Source organism: Myodes glareolus, chromosome 1, assembly GCF_982192425.1.
Source record: "Myodes glareolus chromosome 1, mMyoGla1.1, whole genome shotgun sequence".
NCBI classification, from domain to species: Eukaryota; Metazoa; Chordata; class Mammalia; order Rodentia; family Cricetidae; genus Myodes; species Myodes glareolus.
Genome location: NC_142026.1, coordinates 264,414 through 283,572, shown reverse-complemented (window position 1 = coordinate 283,572; position 19,159 = coordinate 264,414). Strand labels below are relative to the sequence as shown.

At 45.0% G+C, this 19,159-nt stretch overlaps 1 pseudogene; it reads right to left on the bottom strand.

Annotated features, from left to right (window-relative positions):
- Window positions 1-12,802: 12,802 nt before the first annotated feature.
- Window positions 12,803-13,617, bottom strand: LOC148123200 (putative E3 ubiquitin-protein ligase IRF2BPL; annotated as a pseudogene).
- Window positions 13,618-19,159: the final 5,542 nt, after the last annotated feature.

Genomic DNA, 19,159 nt, shown 5'->3' with positions numbered 1-19,159 from the left:
GCCCATCATAATAATCTATCTGTGGTACAATCTGTACTAAGACACAGAGTTCAGGTCAGTTTCCCATGATTAAAAGACTGGTTGATGTGCAGGGATGCAGTCCCATGGTGCATGCACACCACAATCCTGTGGGAATGACCAATAGATGGGAGTTAATTAGGTTAAAAGTATTTGTAGACTTTGAAGAAACGTATTTCTTTTTACATACAACTGAATAAGCGGTTCTGTCTAAGGGATACTTACAGGAGTGGAACCAGGTAGCCTCTCCTGGCATGTCTCTCCAGGGTGAGAGGGGCCTCCCAGGGACAAGCTGTACTGTTAGTTAAAGACACAGTTTTAAATGTTAATGATGGCTGTGTGATCAGGAGGCCTAATCCTATGTAAAAAGGGGTCTGGGGTCCAGACACAGCCAGCAATCATCCCTTTGTAGAATTAAGGAGGGGGTAAGTCACCTGGATCATCTCAAGGAGAGGGTCTGCAGGCACTAGAGGATCTATGGAGCTTGTCTCTTTCTGCACAGTTGTTGACACAGTAAACCCCAGGGGGTTGAGGCTCTGAGCTGACTTAGTGGTCAGGAGTGGAGCTATGGGGACCTGCATGGGACATGGGAGAAGTCTGATGAGGCCTTGCAGGGGGTTTATAGGGAGGACAGGCATCTTGACTTGTGATCACTGTATAGTAAATGTCATTCTTTGGTCATTTCCAGTTTCCCATATCCTCCATCCCCAAGATCTCCCTAAGTCCCAGGAACTATAACTTTGTGGGTGCACTGCATCCCATTTTTGACTTTGATTATAATAGGGTTACAGTACAAGGGTTTTGTGCAGGAACTGTTGACTGTGGCTGATAGGGTTATAAAGAGATCCTTATCAACACTTGAAGGTGGGACCCATGTCTCACAACCCAAGGAAGGATGCCAGAACTCATTTTGATTGGAACAGGCTTGAGTAGAGGCAGCTGGGCAAACATAATAATGTTTATCTTGCGTATCCTCGGAGACACTTTTGGTTAAGAATTAGGGACTTACACATTTTCATAGGCCGGGAGCCAACCTTGATAGCCCTCCTATTTGTATTTTTGCTAGGCACCTTATTTAGTAAAAGGTGTGGCATTAAGTGGCATAGGTCAGTTTCAAAGACTGGGGCAGCCCTGAGATCTGACAGTAACACTTCAGATATTAATCATCCTGTGCAGAAGTCTGTGAGTCTCCACATAAAGGTGACAGGAGAGGATACTGGTCCCTTCCAGCATGGTCCAAGAGTCTCCTTATGGTGTCTTCGAATCCAAATGAGGTAGCTTGTAGCAATGGAGTGGGAAGACATCATCCTGGGTAGTCAGGAGAGCCTGGATGGACTTAAGAAACTTGTATTTAGACATTTTAGCCATAACTTCTGCTGGGAGTCTGGGGACCAAGGAAGGGGGCCTGCCAAATAATCTCATAAGGTGTTACCTGACAATAGTAGGGAGTGTTCCATACTTGGAACTGGGAGAAGGGTAGGAGGGCTGTCCAGTCATCACCAGGTTCTAGGGTTAATTTAGTTAAACCTCCTTTAATGTATGATTTGACCTACCTCTCTACCTGTCTTGAACTTTGGGGATGATATGCACAATATAATTTCCAGTTGGTCCCCAATTGGAATGCCTTAACTAAGTCTAGAGTTACCTTGGAGATGAAAGATAGTCTGTTATCTGACCCTATCACAGAAGGGAGCCCATATCTAGGAATGAGTATCGAGAATCTTCTTAACCACTATTGATGCTGTTTATTTTTGAGTGGGGAAAGCTTCAGTCTATTCAGAGAAGGTATCTACAAAAACTAAGAGATATCTATCCCCATATTTGCCAGGTCTTACCTCAGTGAAATCCATTTCCCAGTGGACGCCAGGGGAAGTTTCTGCCTCTCTTATCTTGAGAGAATCCCTTCTTCTGTGGGTTAGTTGCCTGGCACAAGAGGCATTTAGTCAACCAGTCCTCCACCAATTTACCCATGTTGAAAATCATAAACCTCAAGTGTCTCAGGAGCTCCTTTAATTTTTTTTTGCCTAAATGTGTCCCCATGTGAATTTGGTAGATTAGGGACTTAGCCAGTTCAGCTGGTAAAATGAGCCATTTGTCTGTTGTATGCTTTCACCCATTTTTAACTCGAGTGTTCAATAAGGATGCAATGTCTTTATTGTCCTTTGTAGAATATTCTGGCTTTTCAGACAACATGGGATCTAGCATTATTATCAATGAACCAGCAACATTTAAGGCTACTTCCTTGGCTGCCTGGTCTGCCTTTTTATTGCCTGAGGCCTTGTAGGAGTCTCCTTTCTGATGTCCTGGGCAATAAATAATGGCCTGTCTTTGCGGGAGCCAGAGGGCAGACAATAGATCCAAACTTTCTTGTTTGTTTTTACTAGTCTTCCCCTCTGCAGTCAGTAAGTCCCATTCCTGATATATGGATCTGTGGACATGAGCTGTAGCAAAGGCATAACGACTGTCTGTGTAAACATTGATAGTTTTATCCTTCCCTAATTGTAAAGCTTTGGTTAATGCAATCAGCTCAGCCTTTTGTACTGAGGTACGGGGCAAGGAAGTAGCCCATATTGTCTCTGAAGGTGTTGCTATTGCTACCCATGCATACCTGGTCCCTTCTCCAATGAAGTTGCTGCCATCTGTGAAGTACATGAGATCTGGATTTAGCCAAGTCAAGTCCAACCGGATTCCATGTACTTGCTAAAGTATCTCTGTGAAGTCATGGATGACATCAGAGTCTGGATTAGGCAGTAAGGTCATAGCATTGAGCGAGGTGCTGGGAAGGAATCTGATGCAAGAGGGGTTCAAAGGTGAAGCCTGGTAGTGTGTTAACTGGGCATTAGTCGTCCACCTGTCAGAGGGGTTTTTGAGGACCCCATCTATAGAATGAGGAGTGGTTCTAATTAAGGGTTGCCCAGAGTCAATTGTCAGCATCTTTGACTAGAAGGACTGTAGCTGCAATGATACGAAGGCAGCTAGGCCACCCAGAGGCCACAGGATCCAGTTGCTTGGACAAATAGGCCACCTGTCACTCCCAAGGTTCAAGACATTGAGCCAAAACCCCCTTGGCCACCCCACTTCTTTCATTTATAAACAGCTGAAAATGTTTATTTATGTCTGGTAGGACTAAAGCATGGGCCTTTAGCAGAGCTTCTTTTATGTTTTTGAAAGCTCTATCCTGAGTCTCACTCCAAAGAAAAGACTCCTCTGTCCCCCCGGGTAGCCTCATATAAGGGTTTTGCCAATTAAGCAAATCCAGGTATCCAGAGTCTGCAAAATCTGTCTAAACCCAGAAACTCTCGGACCTGTCTCCAGGTTTTGGGTGTTGGGATATCCAGTATAGTTTGTTTTTGAGCAGGTGACAGCCATCTCTTACCTTTTTTCAGTATGTGTCCCAGGTATGTGACTTTTGGGGCACAGATATGGGCCTTCTTAGCTGATGCTTTGTGAGCCACCATGTGGTTGCAGGGAATTGAACTCAGGACCTCTGGAAGAGCAGCCAGTGCTCTTAACCTCTGAGTCATCTCTCCAGCTCCCTTAGCTGACACTTTTACCCCAATTGGAATAAGGTCTGTAGCAAGTCTCTAGTTGTCTGTAGGTAAGAGTCTCGGTCTTTAGAGCCAATCAAAAGATCATCAACATACTGATACTGCATGAGGCTTACCTCTAGGTGTGATGACCAATAATCCTTCAAGTCTTCATGTAGGGCTTTGTAAAAGATGGTTGGGGAATTTTTGAACCCAGGTAAGCTGACCCCTGAAGCCTCAGTGTTGGTTGTTGCCCATTCGAAAGCAAAAGTGGTTGACTCTTGGCTTCAAGAGTTAGGCTGAAGAAGGTGTCCTTAAGATCTAGAACTGAGTACAATTGATGCTCTGGGGACATGGAGCTCAAGAGATTATAGGGGTTGGGAACTGTGGCATGAATGTCTTCAAGCCCTTTGCTAATCTCCCTAAGATCTTACATAGGTTGAAAGTCATTGGTCCCTGGCTTCTTAACTGGTAGAAGTGGAGTGTTCCATGGAGACTGTCAAGGCACCAGGATTCCATGCTCCAGGAGCAAATTAATGTTTAGTAATACCTGACTTGGCCTCCAGGGTCATGGGATACTGCCTCACCCTGACTGGTTGGGCATTGGCTTTTAACACGATTACAACTGGGAGCTCCTGAATCACTAAACCTGGTGGGTTAGTTTCTGCCTACACTTCTGGGATGGAGCGCTGGAGTTTAGGCATTTATAGGAGACATCTCTAGAGTGGAAGTCTGTGAGAAGAGCCTGTATTCTTCTTCAAGATCTAGGCATAAGGCATAGACTTTGGGCCATGTGGAGATCATCACCCCCATCCCAGTGAAATAAATTTGGGCTTTCATATTATCCAACAAGTCTCTTCCCAGGAGGGAGTAAGGGCATCCAGGGATAACTATAAAGGAATGTTTAATTTTCTTCCTTCCCAAGTCCATAGTTCATTTTGTGGTCCATGGTTGTAGAGCCGAACTGGAAGCCCCTTGAGCCCAGGTTTGCTTGTCTGATAGAAGACCCAGTGGAGTTTTTAACACTGAATGATGAGCACCAGTGTCCACTAGGAAATCAACAGTTTGCCCCTTGTTATGAGTCTGTAAGGACAAATAAGTCTAGGAGTATTAAAAGGAAATATTAAGTGACACACAAAATGAAACTAAAAAGTATGAAGCAATGTGTGCAGTGATGATAAGACGTTTGAGTTGAGTGAACAAGTGTGACGTAACTATATAATAAGCAGACATGCGTGTTAATCTAGAAGTAAGGAGGTAAGACAGCTATAAACAGTATAAAAACTCGAAGCCCACGGCCAGAAGACATTCTCAAAATGACTTGCTAGACATGCTGTCAGAAGCAGTCATAGAGAATCCAACGAACCAGCAACTTGACAGCTGAGACCTTCCAAGAGCCAGAGAACTAGCTCTTGCCTGCGGATCAAGACTTGCTGATCCAGAGGTCTACGTTGAGAGCCACAAACCATCATCAGGTCGTATACACCAAAGCCTCAGTAAAATAGGGTAGAAGGCCTTGCCTAGGGCATAGGAATGCTTGCTGATTGAAGTGGAATGTGTGATGTGATTGATTGGCTAATGATTGTCATAGTTTTGATATTTGCTTAAATCTGCTATAGTAACATTTGGAGATTTGACTATTGGCATAATAAACTAGTTCCTAGAACAAAAGACTGTGGCCATCCTGAGTATTTGCTTGCAGACCTCAAAGTAAGGGCAGAATGCCCGCTCAGGAATAGAGCTCGCGACACCCCTCCACTTTTAGGGTTACCCAAGATTTGAGGAGAGGCTTTGAATACCGCCCCCTTCAATCATCTGGATCCACCAATTCCAGGACTTTTTATCCCCTCTTCTTAAGTGGACATTCCTTTTTCCAATGGCCCCTTTCTTTGCAATAGGCACATTGATCCTTTTTTATGGAGGAGTGCCCATTGGATATTTGGAACATTCTGTATCACCTCTACTAATCAAACCCCCAGGTCTTATCTGCCAATAAGACTTTTGCCAGTCCCCAAGTTTGCTTATCCTTGGGTGTTTCTCTGTTGAGCTAAACCTCAGTGGCTATGGTAATCAATTCAGTCCCATTTTTACCTTCAAATCCTTTGAGTCGTGGAAGCTTCTTCTTAATATTTGGGGCTGCTTGGTTGATGAAAGCCAAGTTGAGTGTTATTTGGTTCTCAGGAGCCTCCGGATTCAGTGGAGTGTATGTACAATAGGCTTCCACCAAGCATTCGAGCAATGCTTTTAGTGACTCATTCTTCCTCTGCTTTATCTGGCTTACCTTAGACAAATTGGTGGGCTGTGTAGTAGCTGCTCAGAGACCACCTATGAAAATCTGGTGATAGACTTTTAGCCATTTTCTACCTTCAGCAATGTTGTAATCCCACCCTTCCTCAGGATGTGTAAGGGGAAAGACCTCATTAATGATTGCCTCATCATCGGTGGGTCAACCATCCCGCCCTGGAACTTGCTTATGGCATTCTTGTGGAATTCTCTCTCTTTTTTCAGTGGTGAACAATATTTGGAGCAATTGTTGATAGTCTTACCAGGTCAGGGAATAAATAAACAGGATGATATCTAAGAGGTGTACTAGCGCTTGGGGTTTCTCAGCAAGGGAAGGAGTCTGAAGTTTCCAGTTATACAGATCACGAGTTGAAATGGGGAAATAGACCAGGCAGGGTGGGGAATGAGGGGATTGTCATCTTCATCAGGAGGTCTTACAGTGTAGAGGAGGGGAGCAGGAGATGCTGCCACCTGCAACTTCCTTGAACAAGTGCTCTGAAAGAGAAGTTTGGGGAGGGGTGGAGGGAAAAGAAAGGCACTCTGCAAGGGAGCAAAAGATTTAAGTGAGAAGGAGGCAGTGGTAGAATCAGCACTCGAGGGAAGTTCCTAGCCTCTCTGTGAAGCAGACTGTTATATGGGGGAGGGAAAAGGTCTCTGTCTGGATCAGCAGGTGGGGGCAAGACAGCAGGAGTACCAGATCCATTGGTGCTTCCTTTTGCTTGCTTCAGTAGAACAGGAAGAATGTTGGTTTTATTTTCTGTGGAAAGAAGGAGGGATTTCAGCCATGAAGGAGGATGCATCAAGAGGTAGCACCAGGCCATGATATAGGGTACTTGGTTCAGGTGCCCTGGATGACTGAAAATAACCTCCTGGACTTTAAGCATAAGCTTAAAATCAAAGGAGCCTGCAGAGGGCCAACCAACTTGAAAAGTTGGCCATTCTAAAGAGCAGAAGGTTTTAAGTCACTCTGGCTTCACAGGGCTGCAGAGCCTGCAGAGACTGCAGTAGCCTCCTTGAAATCCCAGAAATGAGAAAGGCAAAGTTTCAGAGGAGCCTTAGGTTTGGAAGAAGCTTTTCCCATAATGGAAATTACTTCACACACAACCACAACAAGAAGACTGACAACAAATAGAACATGAAAACGAAAATGGGGAGACAAGAAGCCAGCAGACACAGAAGGGGAAACACTGTGCATAGGGTCAAGTGATATTCCATACCACTTCCAAAAGGCTGCAACCTCACAAACCAATGGCCAGAGGAGGAATAATAGTGTCCCCTATATTCCTCCGGCTCTGTAGTTCTATGATAGGACTTTGTCATAATACTGTATTTTCAGCTGGGCTGACCACAGACCAGGAAAAACAAAGTACAACAGAAGAGAGGCAAAGACTTCTTGTGGCCTTAAAACTAGAATTGTTTTTCTAGTTCATTCATCCCAGAGCAATGGAAATGGGTGAATAATGCTTCCCTCATACCTCTACCTGCATAGTGAAATTGTTTACAGGCAACTAATTTCTATTCTTCCCTGTCTGGAAGTAATATTTGTATAGCCTTGAAACATGTTCAAGTCTGTGAGCATATATTTGATATGTGCATGCCTAGACATTTTATTTTTATATTGAAGAAAAAAGCTTACACTTTTTAAATTGTGTAAACTTTCCCATACTTAGAACTGAACTTAAGGGAGGTCCATTTCAGCTACCAATGAAGCAATCGTGGTTCTGACAGACATCTATGAGGTGTCCTAAGAGCTCCTACCTTGTGGTTTCACATGAAACGTGAAACACTGCACTTGGCATTCAGCTCACCAGTAGAACTTGTGCTGACAAAAATCAAGCCTACATCTGACTAACCAGTTTGCTCCCTCAGGGCCCTGATGTCCCCTGCTCAAAGTTCCTGAAAGCCTTTGTTCATTTTCACTCCAATTTTCTTTTTGTTACTTTTTTGAAAGCACATGTCATCTTACATAAAATTATTAATATCAACTCAAATAGGAGCCCTTCCTTGCAATAAGGAAATCTACTGCTTTGAATTGTTTCCCTATATGAAGTATGGGGGTAGCATCAGCATCATGGTGGCTCCATTCTCTGCTAACAAATTACAGGTCCTTCCAGAAATTCAAGTGTAGCATATGATGGAAAATGTCAGCTTAAGCATGGGCTTTGGTGGGCTGAGTCAGACTGTGACCACTAGATGGTAAGAAACCCTGGTATACATTAAATACGTTTCCTAAACTAGTCTGCTGAAGAGTATGAGTTAGGCAGATTTGGGCTCAAATTCTTGATAGTTCTTTGATCCAAGAAGGTCCCTCATACCTGGAGCAATATTATCACAAGAGTTGTGTGAAAAACACACACATCTGCATACCTCCCACTGAAAATCTTCCACTCCTAAGAATTTTTTCTCAAGCTGCTCTCAGATATGTTCTTCCAAACATAAGGGAAGCTGGATTTATCCAGTTTCTTCAGTGTAGAAACATTTATAGCTGCTTGATTCTGGTAACATGACCTTCAATATTGCAAATTGAATATAGAGCAAGAATGAAAATGACAGACCAGCATTTTTAGTTCTGATAATAGTTTCCTCAGAAAGTAGAAACTGGGTTGAAATTAAGAGCTTGTTGTCAGTCTGAAAGACCCTAATTTCTAGGGTTCAGGGAAGGATCCCCCAGACTCAATAAGACACGGCAATGGATGCAAATAGCAAGAGGATTCTTTATTGTCGAAGGCGCCAATGGAAGACTCAGAACACAGGAGACTGAGCACCCTGTGTATTTTTCCAGAAAGCATTTATAGGGTCTCAGGGTTACATAATGGGGAAGCATAGCAATAGCAACATCATTGGTCAACTCAAAAACAAGTCTATATTTAGCTAATTTCAGCCAGTTTCTGCCTCCTTGGGTTTTGATACACAAAGCACTGGGTGTTTTTCTCAAGACCGCTTCTGCTGCCTACAGATATCTTGTTTTGCCCTGGCCTAGTTGATCAAAACATCTTAAGATGGAGACTAGGGTTGGGGTCTTTCATTCCCCCCCCCCTTTTTCTTTAACATGGATTAAATCTTTATATCCATTGGTTCTGATCCATAGCTAGGTTAGACTCCGAATCTGTTTGTCTCAGCATTTGATATTGCCGGGCCAGAACCATAGTTTGTATTACCAATAATCTGTCCTTCATAAACTGTACTAACCTGTTTAGGATGCAGGGGCCAAAAGTCAAAATAAGCAGTAATATGATTAGGGGTCCAGTCAAGGTGGATATTAGTGTAGCTAACCAGGGTGAATTATTAAACCATCCTTCAAACCATCCTTGTTGTGACTCAAAATGTTTCTTTCTTTGGGCAACCCTTTCTCTAAGTCACAAGACCAAACCTTACAGCAAAAGTCCTCAGATCCACCATATTTATTAGCCAACCCCCCATCTCGACCATCCCTGGGGCATACATAAAATGGATCTGTTTGAAGGTTATAGCTTACCGTGCCAACACGGGCTGGAGCCAAGAGTCTTGGTGGAGGGTGTTCAGGTTGAATAAATTCACAGAGCATGAAGTTGAGGTGGAACAGCTTCTTTATTGTTCTGCTGGGGCTAGCTTTTATACCATGGCACCAAATGAGGAGGGGGCTACGAAGGGACTGTAACCTGACCTCAGCAGGGATCAAGGAAAGGTCACCATGCATTCAAAATTCCTTTCCCAACTCCAGGAGCAGAGGGAATTTATTATGTTTTCTTTGCAGATAAGCACCTCAAATGGGGGCAGGGATAAGTAACTCGGGGCTGCAGTTCCCAAAGTATCTAATTAATGGGTGTCTATATCCTATATCAACCACCCCGGGGAGAGATTTTTCCTTTGATTTCTCCAGTTGGGAGATACCAGGGGTCTAATTTGGAAACCAGTTTACATAGATCAGGATGCAGGCTGGGCCACCAGGTATTAGGGGGTATGCATCCCAGTTATGGATCAAATTATATCCCCTGTCTGAGATATAACCTGCCAGGTTAGATTTCGAGTGAGCTGGGGACTCTCATTAGTCTCAACCAAGCAAGAAACCAAAAAAACAATCAAAAACAAACAAACAAACAAAGCAGCACCAATCTGTGCGAGGCCCAGAGCTCTCAGCATCCTGGCCCAAAACAGGATACAAAGATACAAGACCTAGGCTATTAATGCTGTACCTAGGCAAACATTCTGCAACCAAATAAATGCTAATGAATATGATGCAAATGACCCAATCAGTATTATACTGCTTAACACAACCAGCTTATCCTTCAAATGAAAAAGTTACATACATGTTTCAAAATATAGAAACATACGATGAAAATAATGTCTATACATAAGACTAACTTTTTGCAGTTAGATTCATAATTCTATATCTTGGTGGGAAGGGAAATGGAGGCAGGTGCAGGGAAGGGCCCTCCAGACTGAAGAGGAGGTGGTCTAGGGAAAAAGAGGTCACTGCTCTGTGGTTTAAGGGTCTCTCTCTTTTTTCATTTTAACATCCCCATCTAAGATAGCTGTGATTTCACCCTGCATGAAGGCACAAGGTACATTTGACCCGACTAGGGGGCATTTCTCTCTGCTGGGGCAATACACCTCACCTGTAGCCCCCTGGGCTTTGATACTCTCTCTAGAACAAGTGAAACAAAATTTGTGGCTAGGGACAGACGGCCACTGAACGAAATGAGTGTCCTCCAAATGTTCGTAGCAAATGGTACAGCAGAGGGGTCCACTGTTTGCCATAGCGGAATCTGGAATATTTTGGGGGTGCACTTGATCCATGCCTGGGTGGGCTCTAGGTGGCGGGGGAGCCACCTGTAAATTCAGGTCCCCATTGCATGATACCAGGCAACGCTGCCGTAGGCACGGAGGCAGGGGACACTGGGCTGCTGCTATTTTGCCTAGCGGATACAGTGGTAGAGTGCACTGAACTGCCGTCCTTGGGTGAATGAGCTGTGCCCAGAGTGTCTGCCACCGACCTAAGTGTAGCCATGGGGGATGGACCTTTCTGGGGGCTGACCCTGGCAGGGTGGTTCGATTGGAATGAGGTCCCAGAGGTGGAGGGGGGTGGTCCCCCTGTTGCGTGCCCTGGTACCGCAAAGCCTCCCCCCCTCCCCCCGCGGACATAGTGAACTTCAGGGCCTCACTCTGGTTTGCCATCCATTGCTGCCTCTGCTGATCCTTGCCGAGCTTCAGTGCACCTTCAGCTGAGTCCGGAGGTTCTGGGAATGCCTTCCTTTTGTGCAGGCTGGAGGCTGCACCCTGACCCATGGGCGCCGCTGGTGGCAAGGCTCCAGTTCCTGGAGGTGCACTGGGGGCGAAGCTGAAACTCACCAGCGCAGTGGGTAACATGGGACAGCTGGCATCTAGATAGGGCTGGGGCAGCATGTCCACGCTGGGCATTCCCTCCTTGAAGAAGAGCACAGCCTCGGGCAGCAGGTCCCCAAGTAGGCGCCAGTCATGCCAGTCACCTGAACCATGCTTCTTCTCGTACTCCAGGTATTTGAAGCCAGAGGACAGACCATGGCCAAAGTCTTTCACGCAGTCCTGGTACATCTGTTTGATCATCCTGTTGCAGCTGCTGGTAGAGTTCTTGGTTGATGACTCCACTGTCCAGGAGCTCTGAAGCAGGAACGAGGGCATGGAGCCCCTCGAAACAGAGCTGGCTCTTCTGCTCGTGTTCCTCCACCACCGTGATGACAATTTTGATGATCTTCTCCACTGTGATGCGGCCCGTGCAGGACTGCTGCAGCAGGTCACGCTGCTGCTCTGTGATAAAGTACTCGGAGTTGATGATCTCCCAGATGGTCACAGTCTTACCCTGGAACTTGCTGAACAGAGCAGACACAGTGGCCTTTTCAAAGACGTCACGGGCCTCTGTATCAATGTACACCAGCTCGCCACCTTTGGCGTCCTTATCATTGAGTGGCAGGACATACAGGCCTGTCTCGGGGTCCTCCACACAGCGCTCCAGCAGCTGCAGGTAGGTGAGGTTCTCATGTGTGTTGGGGTCGAAGAAGCCCTTGGTGTCGTCATTTGGATCAGCCAAGATGCGGTTCATCTCTTCATCGAAGTAGCCACGCTGGTAGGCCACGTCCACGAGCACGCGATGGCTGTGTACAGGGTCAATGATGCCACCCATGGCAATCTGAGCCCCCAGCAGGCGGATGCCATGGTCCCTGACGATGAGGTCCTTCTTCATGGCCTGAAAGAGAGAGATCTGCTCACCCATGTAGGGGTCCTTGTAACCAGTGACAGCACGCTCGGCCAACAGGAGCTCGTGGTGCAGCTCAGGACCCACAACCCCCTCCTTCACAGCCTCACTGACAGTCAGCTGCCAGTTCCACACAGGGTCCAGCAAGAAGCCCGAGGCCGCCTGGGCCTCCAGAAGGATAAGAGCTGTTCCAGGGCTAAGCAGCTGTCTCTGTAAGGCTGTGTAGACACTCAGTTTCTCATTGGTGGGCTTCAGCAGCAGTCCTGCAATGCTGCTGCGGCCCTTCTGGTACTGACGCACATCTTCCCACTGCATGAGTTCAGTCACTGTGGTGTGGCCCTGTGCCAACCGCTGCAGTTCCTCCATGCTGAGAATGCCTGCTTCCTGTAGCTGCTGAGCTGACACCTTCTGACGTAATCCCTGGAAGGTGTGCTCAGGTTCCACCTCCACAGATGGGCTGTCGAGGGCATTGCGGCCATTGGGAAGGGCTTTTGCGGCAGCAGCCTGAGTGGTGGCAATCTCCTCAGAGTGTGACAGTGCAGCTCGGTGCTCTTACTCCAGGTGCTGCAGTCTCTCGTGCAGCCTCCGGTTCTTCTCAGCCAGCAGCTTCTCCTGCTGTCGCCGCCGCTGCTCCAAATGTTGCAGCTCCTCTTGCATACGCTGCACACCCTCCTCTGCCTTGCACTGCCGCTTCCTGGCTACTTTGCACAGCTTCTCTGTGACTGCCTGTGCCTGAGCCCGTGCCTATGCCTGCTCCTCGGCTGTTTCAGCTGCTCCTCTTCTTCTTCTTGTTTCTATGACTGTGCGGCCTCCCGTTGTTCTTCCTGCTCCTGGGCCTCCTCTGCCTCCTCAGCAGCTCGTAGTCCATGCCAGGCTTGGAGACAGCGTCGAAGGCAAAGACGTGAGTGGTCCTTCTTGAAGCGCACCTCGTAGAGTGTGCAGCCAGCCAGCGTGAGCAGTGTGTCACAGACCATCTTGGGCTTGTTGGTCCACTCCTCCGTACGGTTGTGCAGGCTCTCACTCAGCTCGGCCAAGGCTTCAGCTTTGCACCACTTCTCCTTCAGCTCACGCTCCTGGTTCGTTCTCGACACCGAACCAGGCCTCTTGCCACCAGCACCCACGCCCACCTCTGCCACAGTCGAAGAGGTTGAAGATGGCGCGGAAGATACAGTGGCCGACACGCCTGGGACACCCCCAAGACAGTTGGCCCCCCAACACAGCATCGGGAGGCGCTGGAGTCGGGGGGCCCTTGGCTGCTCCCCTGTCTGGGCCGTTAAGCAGAGTCTGTGGCAATAGGTTTGGGGGCACCGTGAGCTTGGGTCCCCTGCCACCTCCCGGGTTGGGCAGCCCAGTCACCAGCCCACTATACGCCCCATGCCGAGAAGCCACCTGTGTTGCCACTGAGGATGAGTTGGGGCTCGCAGAATGACTACTGCTCCCCAGACTCACCGGGGGCGGTGGATACTTGAAATGGCTACATTGTTCCATCACGGTTGTGGCAGCGGCGGTGGCCAGGGGAGCAGCCGTCTTGGAAGCAACCGTGCCCCCGTTTCAGGTGGCAGGTGGTCTCGATCACGAATGCTATGCTGTTGGCGCCTTCGTAATTGACGCAACCACGGCAGACAGGTTTGGAGAAGTCCCAGATCATGGCCCAGGGCATGCGAGGCAGGTCGCACAGGTAGCAAGACTGTCTTTGGAACGAAGACACCTGTGCCGCCCACATGATGCCAGCCTCAGGGAAGGTAGGCGCCCTCCCAGGCTGTCTCTGTGGTGCCTTCTCCATCGGGAGGACTGAATGGCTGGGGAAGGAGTCCAGCTGCGGGGGAGGTTGCGGGGAGGGTGAGAAAGTTCTGCCCCAGGGGCTGGATAGAGAGCAAGTCTCCACTGCTTGTTCAGCGCCTCTCTGTGGGGGATCCACCATCTGGGTGGCCAACGAGTTCTGCACCCTTCTCACTCCCACCTCCTACTGTGGCTGTAGAAGAGCACCAGGAGCCTTCTTCCTGGTGCTGTGGATCAGGGCTGGAAGCTCCGGGCCTAGGGGAAGGGGGCTAGGGTGTCTGTGGCCGGCTGCCATTTCTTCTTCTTGACATTCACCCCCTGGCCATCGGCCCGGAGCTGGATGTCTTTCCAGTGTCCTAGAGTCAAACTTAAGGGGGTGGTTAGATTTTGTCCCATGTTGGGCTTTTCTTCCAAATAAGACAACAATTAGACAAACAAGACTCAGTACTCCAGTGAGACTGAGCACCCTGTGTATTTTTCCAGAAAGCATTTATAGGGTCTCAGGATTACATAATGGGTAAGTATAGCAACAGCAACATCATTGGTCAACTCAAATTAAATTAACATATGGGGTGGATCAACATCAGGACAAAATAGGACTACAAAAACAAGTTTAAATTAAGCTAGTTTCAGCCAGTTTCTGCCTCCTTGGGTTTCCATACACAGAGGACTGGATTTTTCTCAAGACCGCTTCTGCTGCCCACAGATATCCTGTTTTTATCCTCTTGGCAGGTCTTAAGACTGCTTCTGCCACCCACAGATATTCTGTTTTACCCTGGCCTAGTTGATCAAAACATCTTAATATGGGGACTAGGGTTGGGGTCTTTCAATCTTAAGATGGAGACTAGGGTTGGGGTCTTTCAAGTCAAGTGTTTCTCCGACCGCTAATAGTTTTCTTAGGACTTGGAACTTAAACCTGGCGATCACTTCAAACAGAGACAGCTGGTGGCCCTACTAAAGTTTCCATATATATGCTAGGGCTCCCAGGATAAACAGGGAAGGGGAGAGTCACATCTTAGAATAAAGTGTGCACTAAGAAATTTTGTGAGCTTAAGGCTCATTCTCCATCTGGGTGACATGAAGACTGAATTCTGATTTTCCTCATGACGTCTTTATTCTGAATGAATGGGTCCCTGATCACTTAGCCAGATGCTTACCTGATGGTTTGTTTTGGTATCATGAACACCTGTAAGGTGGCCCACATGGGAGCATTTAGAGTACATAATGTTGACATTACAATCCTAAATTGCTAAGCAGGTCAGAAACATGGTCTCCAAGCCCTGACACACTGTCTTGACTGGTCACAGCCTATAGGTAAACCTGCTTCTTATATTGGAGTGTGTCTGAGGAATAGCCCCCAAACTATACTGGGGAAGCACTCTACAGTTTGTGACATTGACCCCTTTATTATTTGTCTAAGTTGAAGACATGTATCTTAATTTTAAAACAAAATAGAGAAATCCTGTATTCCTGAGCAACAACCAAGTAAACATAGGTTGTTCTAGTAAGTGCTTCTTCTTATTGTAAACTTCAAAGTTATACAATTCACAACTTAGTGTAGAGATTTATCTGCCATTTGAAAGGTATGCTTGTGTTAACCTTTTGTTTGCTTCTCTTTATATGATTTGAACTTTAAGATCCATTTATAGTTTAGGCAAACTATCATCAAACAGAAACCATGGATGAAATGAGGCTATAAATTCATAAATAATTCTTTCCTTTCCCTGCTCTGTTTCTTCCTTTACATACTTCCTACCTTCATTTCTATAATTTGTCTATGTCAATCTGTAGATGAAGGTTGCTTGTTCATTCCCAGCCACCCAGACCCAAGAGAATCACACAGAACTATATTAATTAAAACACTGCTTGGTCTATTAGCATAGGCTTCTTATTAACTGACACTTATATTTTTAATGAATCCATTTCTAGTATTTTGTGGTTTACCAATAAGTTTCCACTAGGCAGCTGTCTTTATCCTTCAGCAGCTACATGGTGTCTCCTTGACTCCACCTGCTTTTCTCCTCTATCTCTGCTTGGAATTCCCATCTTGCTCTATTCTGAACTCCCATAGGACCAAAGCAGCTTTTTTATTAACCAATGGTAAATAAACATATTCACAGAATACAGAGGAGCATCCCACATAATCAATCCATTCTCCTGTCCATTACCTTTCTTTCCTTGTTATTGTGTGTTACACCAAAACTGGGGGGATTGAGAGTTGGATGAACTTCAGTACAAACTTTAGTAGTGTACTTCTCACCAGGTGAATGAATTCTGTCATTGTTATTACCATCAGTGATAGCCTGGGAAAGTAAAGTTGATAGAGGGCATTGTTGCTTTCACACCTCAAAATTTGACAGTGGGATCTGAAATTAAATCTTTAATTTCCTTTTCTTGAAAAATTCCTAAGTTCAAATTGAGCACCCCTACCAGGTCTACTGAAGCCAGGATTCGGGCCATTCTGATCATGTAGTTCAGATTCATAATAACTAAGAAAAAAAAATCTATTTTCATTTAAGATATTTTTAAAAAGTTATATGTATGTAGGTGTGTTTGTTTGAGTGAGTTTAAATGCATCAAATGCATGTAAGAATGTGTGGAGGTCAGAAGAAGGAATTGGATCCCCTGAATACTCTTCAGTGTAGGCATAAGTCATAGTACGACTTAAAGTAAAACTGTCCTGGCTAGGTCAGTGCATCAAGAGAGACCAGACTTCTTCACCAGCCTCACCTTCGCATATAAACATACCCAGCTGTGTCAGACAGATGGGAACCAACCTGAGATAAACACAGTGACCTCCCTTGAGTGAGCGAATGATAAAGGAACAAACAATGTATTGGTTTTATTTTTTGATGTTTATTTTTCAGTGGTGGAGGCGTCTACTGAAGTTAATACTAGGGACTATTTTTTTAAAAAATGATACATGATACATTTAAAGAAAACCAAAGATCTAAATACTTTAAAATAGTTTTTACTATAGCCATAGAATAAATATATACATATCCAGGAGAACTGAAGACTTCCAAGACCACACATCTCTTTTGGTCAAGTTCTGAAATACTTTCCTTGTTCTACTAACAATATTGTGAAGAGAAAGAAAAAAAACACAGTAAACACATCTTTCTCAGGATTTCCTTACTTGTTGGAAGTCATAAGTCAGGGTCAACACAGCACCAACGTCAGCATTGTGATGAACTCTGAACTATTGGAACAAGCAGAGACCAGTGAAGTCTCCTTTTCTTCTACTGCCAAAGGGTCACGAAAAGAAATATTTGCAAATAGAATGAAGACAATACCTGGCATGTCAGTATCTTTCAGTATGAACACTGTGATTGTATTTCCAAATATCAGTTCAGAAGACTACTTTTGAGTGACTATTATTGCTTACAATCACGTTTCTTCTTTCCAACATTTTAAATTATATTATTTGTATGCTGTTCTTTGCAGTGGTAACTTACTCAATATGATGTAAATAAAGTACAAATCTTGTGCCCTCTTTTTCTACTGAGCCATCTCCTCAGTCCCAAAGTCTTTAGTCAAGATATTCACACATAAAACCAATGGAACACAGGAAATTAATGAATTGCACATATCGAAAGATCTTCTGCAAATTTGTGTCATCGTGGCACCTTTTAAATTAAGTAAAATACAGTGACATGCAAAACAGCAACACTGGTGGAGTGGTACAGGGCCCATTTCTCAAGCTTTCTTAAGAGGCAAACCCTGCAGAATAATCACCTGTTATATATTTAAAACAAGTCTCATGGAGCTCCACTTGCAAACAAAGGTTAAAAGTTTAAGTAAACATTATAAACTAAAAAATGACCAAAAAGAAAATTATTTTAAAATGAGCTGATGAAAGGGAGTTCATGTGACATAAAAGACACCCCTCCCCCTGAAGATTAGCAAATACAAAAATCAATACTTTTTCAACTCAAAAAGCTACTCTTAAAACAGTTACACATAGAATATTTTAAAACTAAATGCAGGGACATTTTAAAATGGAATGACTTATAAATTGTTACCATTTAGAAGTTTCTTCCCATTCTCCTCTCTTATATACTTTTGTGCTTAAAGAAGTACATCTTCATAACATACAGTAAATTTTGAGAGTTGACTGACAAGTTTTCTTTGGGTTCTTATCCACAGAAAATTTCTCTCAGCAGATTCTAAATCTAAAGTCTCTTTATTGTAAGTGTCACAGAAAAGATCAGAAGTGCAGTTCCAGTACCTTGTCACCCATAGGCAGAACCTAGGATCTCTCAAATCCCAGACACATCCCCTGCTTCAGAACATATCTCCAATAGGCACACGCCTTTAAGACTTTAATGCCAATACTCAGGAGCCTGAGGCAGGTAGATCTCTGTGAGTTCAAGGCCTGCCTGGTCTACAGAGTGAGTTCCAGGACAGCCAGTGCTGTCACACAGAGAAACACTGTCTTTAAAAACAAACAAACAAAAAAACCCCACCAAAACCAATACACATCCTCTGCAAACAATGAATTAATACCAAACTTAGGCAATCCCATAATATATGAAGTGGAACCAGAAAAGTGCTCCTCTTCACAAGAATTCATTATATGTGAAGCAGCTAATACTCCTTTAGAAGGTAAGAATGATGGCACTACAGAACACATTCTATTGGGAACACTATTAAAGAGTTAGCAGAAAGACTCAGTGAATCTTGACCAAATATCAAGAAACTGTGCGAGTACAAAAAAGAACTTCTTTTTAGCAGGATCTCAATTCTCATGCATCCCCAAATGGGTGCTTTCACATGCTTACGGCCAAGCAGAAAGTGACACTAGAGTTACCACTAATACTAGGCTGTTTTAACATTTCTTCTGTCAACACATCTAATAAAAAAAAACTCTTCTCTTTAGCCTCAGAGAGACTTTCAGACAAGCGCAAAAGGTAACAAAAAGTATGTTCAGCAAAATATCCCAAGAACAATTTCTAGGCAACATACTAAAATTCTTCTCTGAAACCTCTTGAGCCAGCTCCCAACATTTCAAATCATTATCAACACTGTTTTCTTCCATGCTCCTTCTGCTATGCCCCATTAGGCAGTGTTTACCGCACTCCACTGCTTTCCTATCCCAAAGTCCTGAAGTTCATATGACTTCAAACAGAAGCATGGTTAGGTCTATCACAGAAATGCCCCACTACACTGGTATTGATTTCTGTCTCAGAGTTTATTATTGCTGTGAGGAGACACCATGACAATGACAACTTTTACAAAGGAAATTTTTAATTGAGGGGACTCACTTACAGCTCAGTGATTCAATCCATCATTGCAGGGAACCTGGCAGCATGCAGGCAGGCATGATGCTGGAGAAGTAACC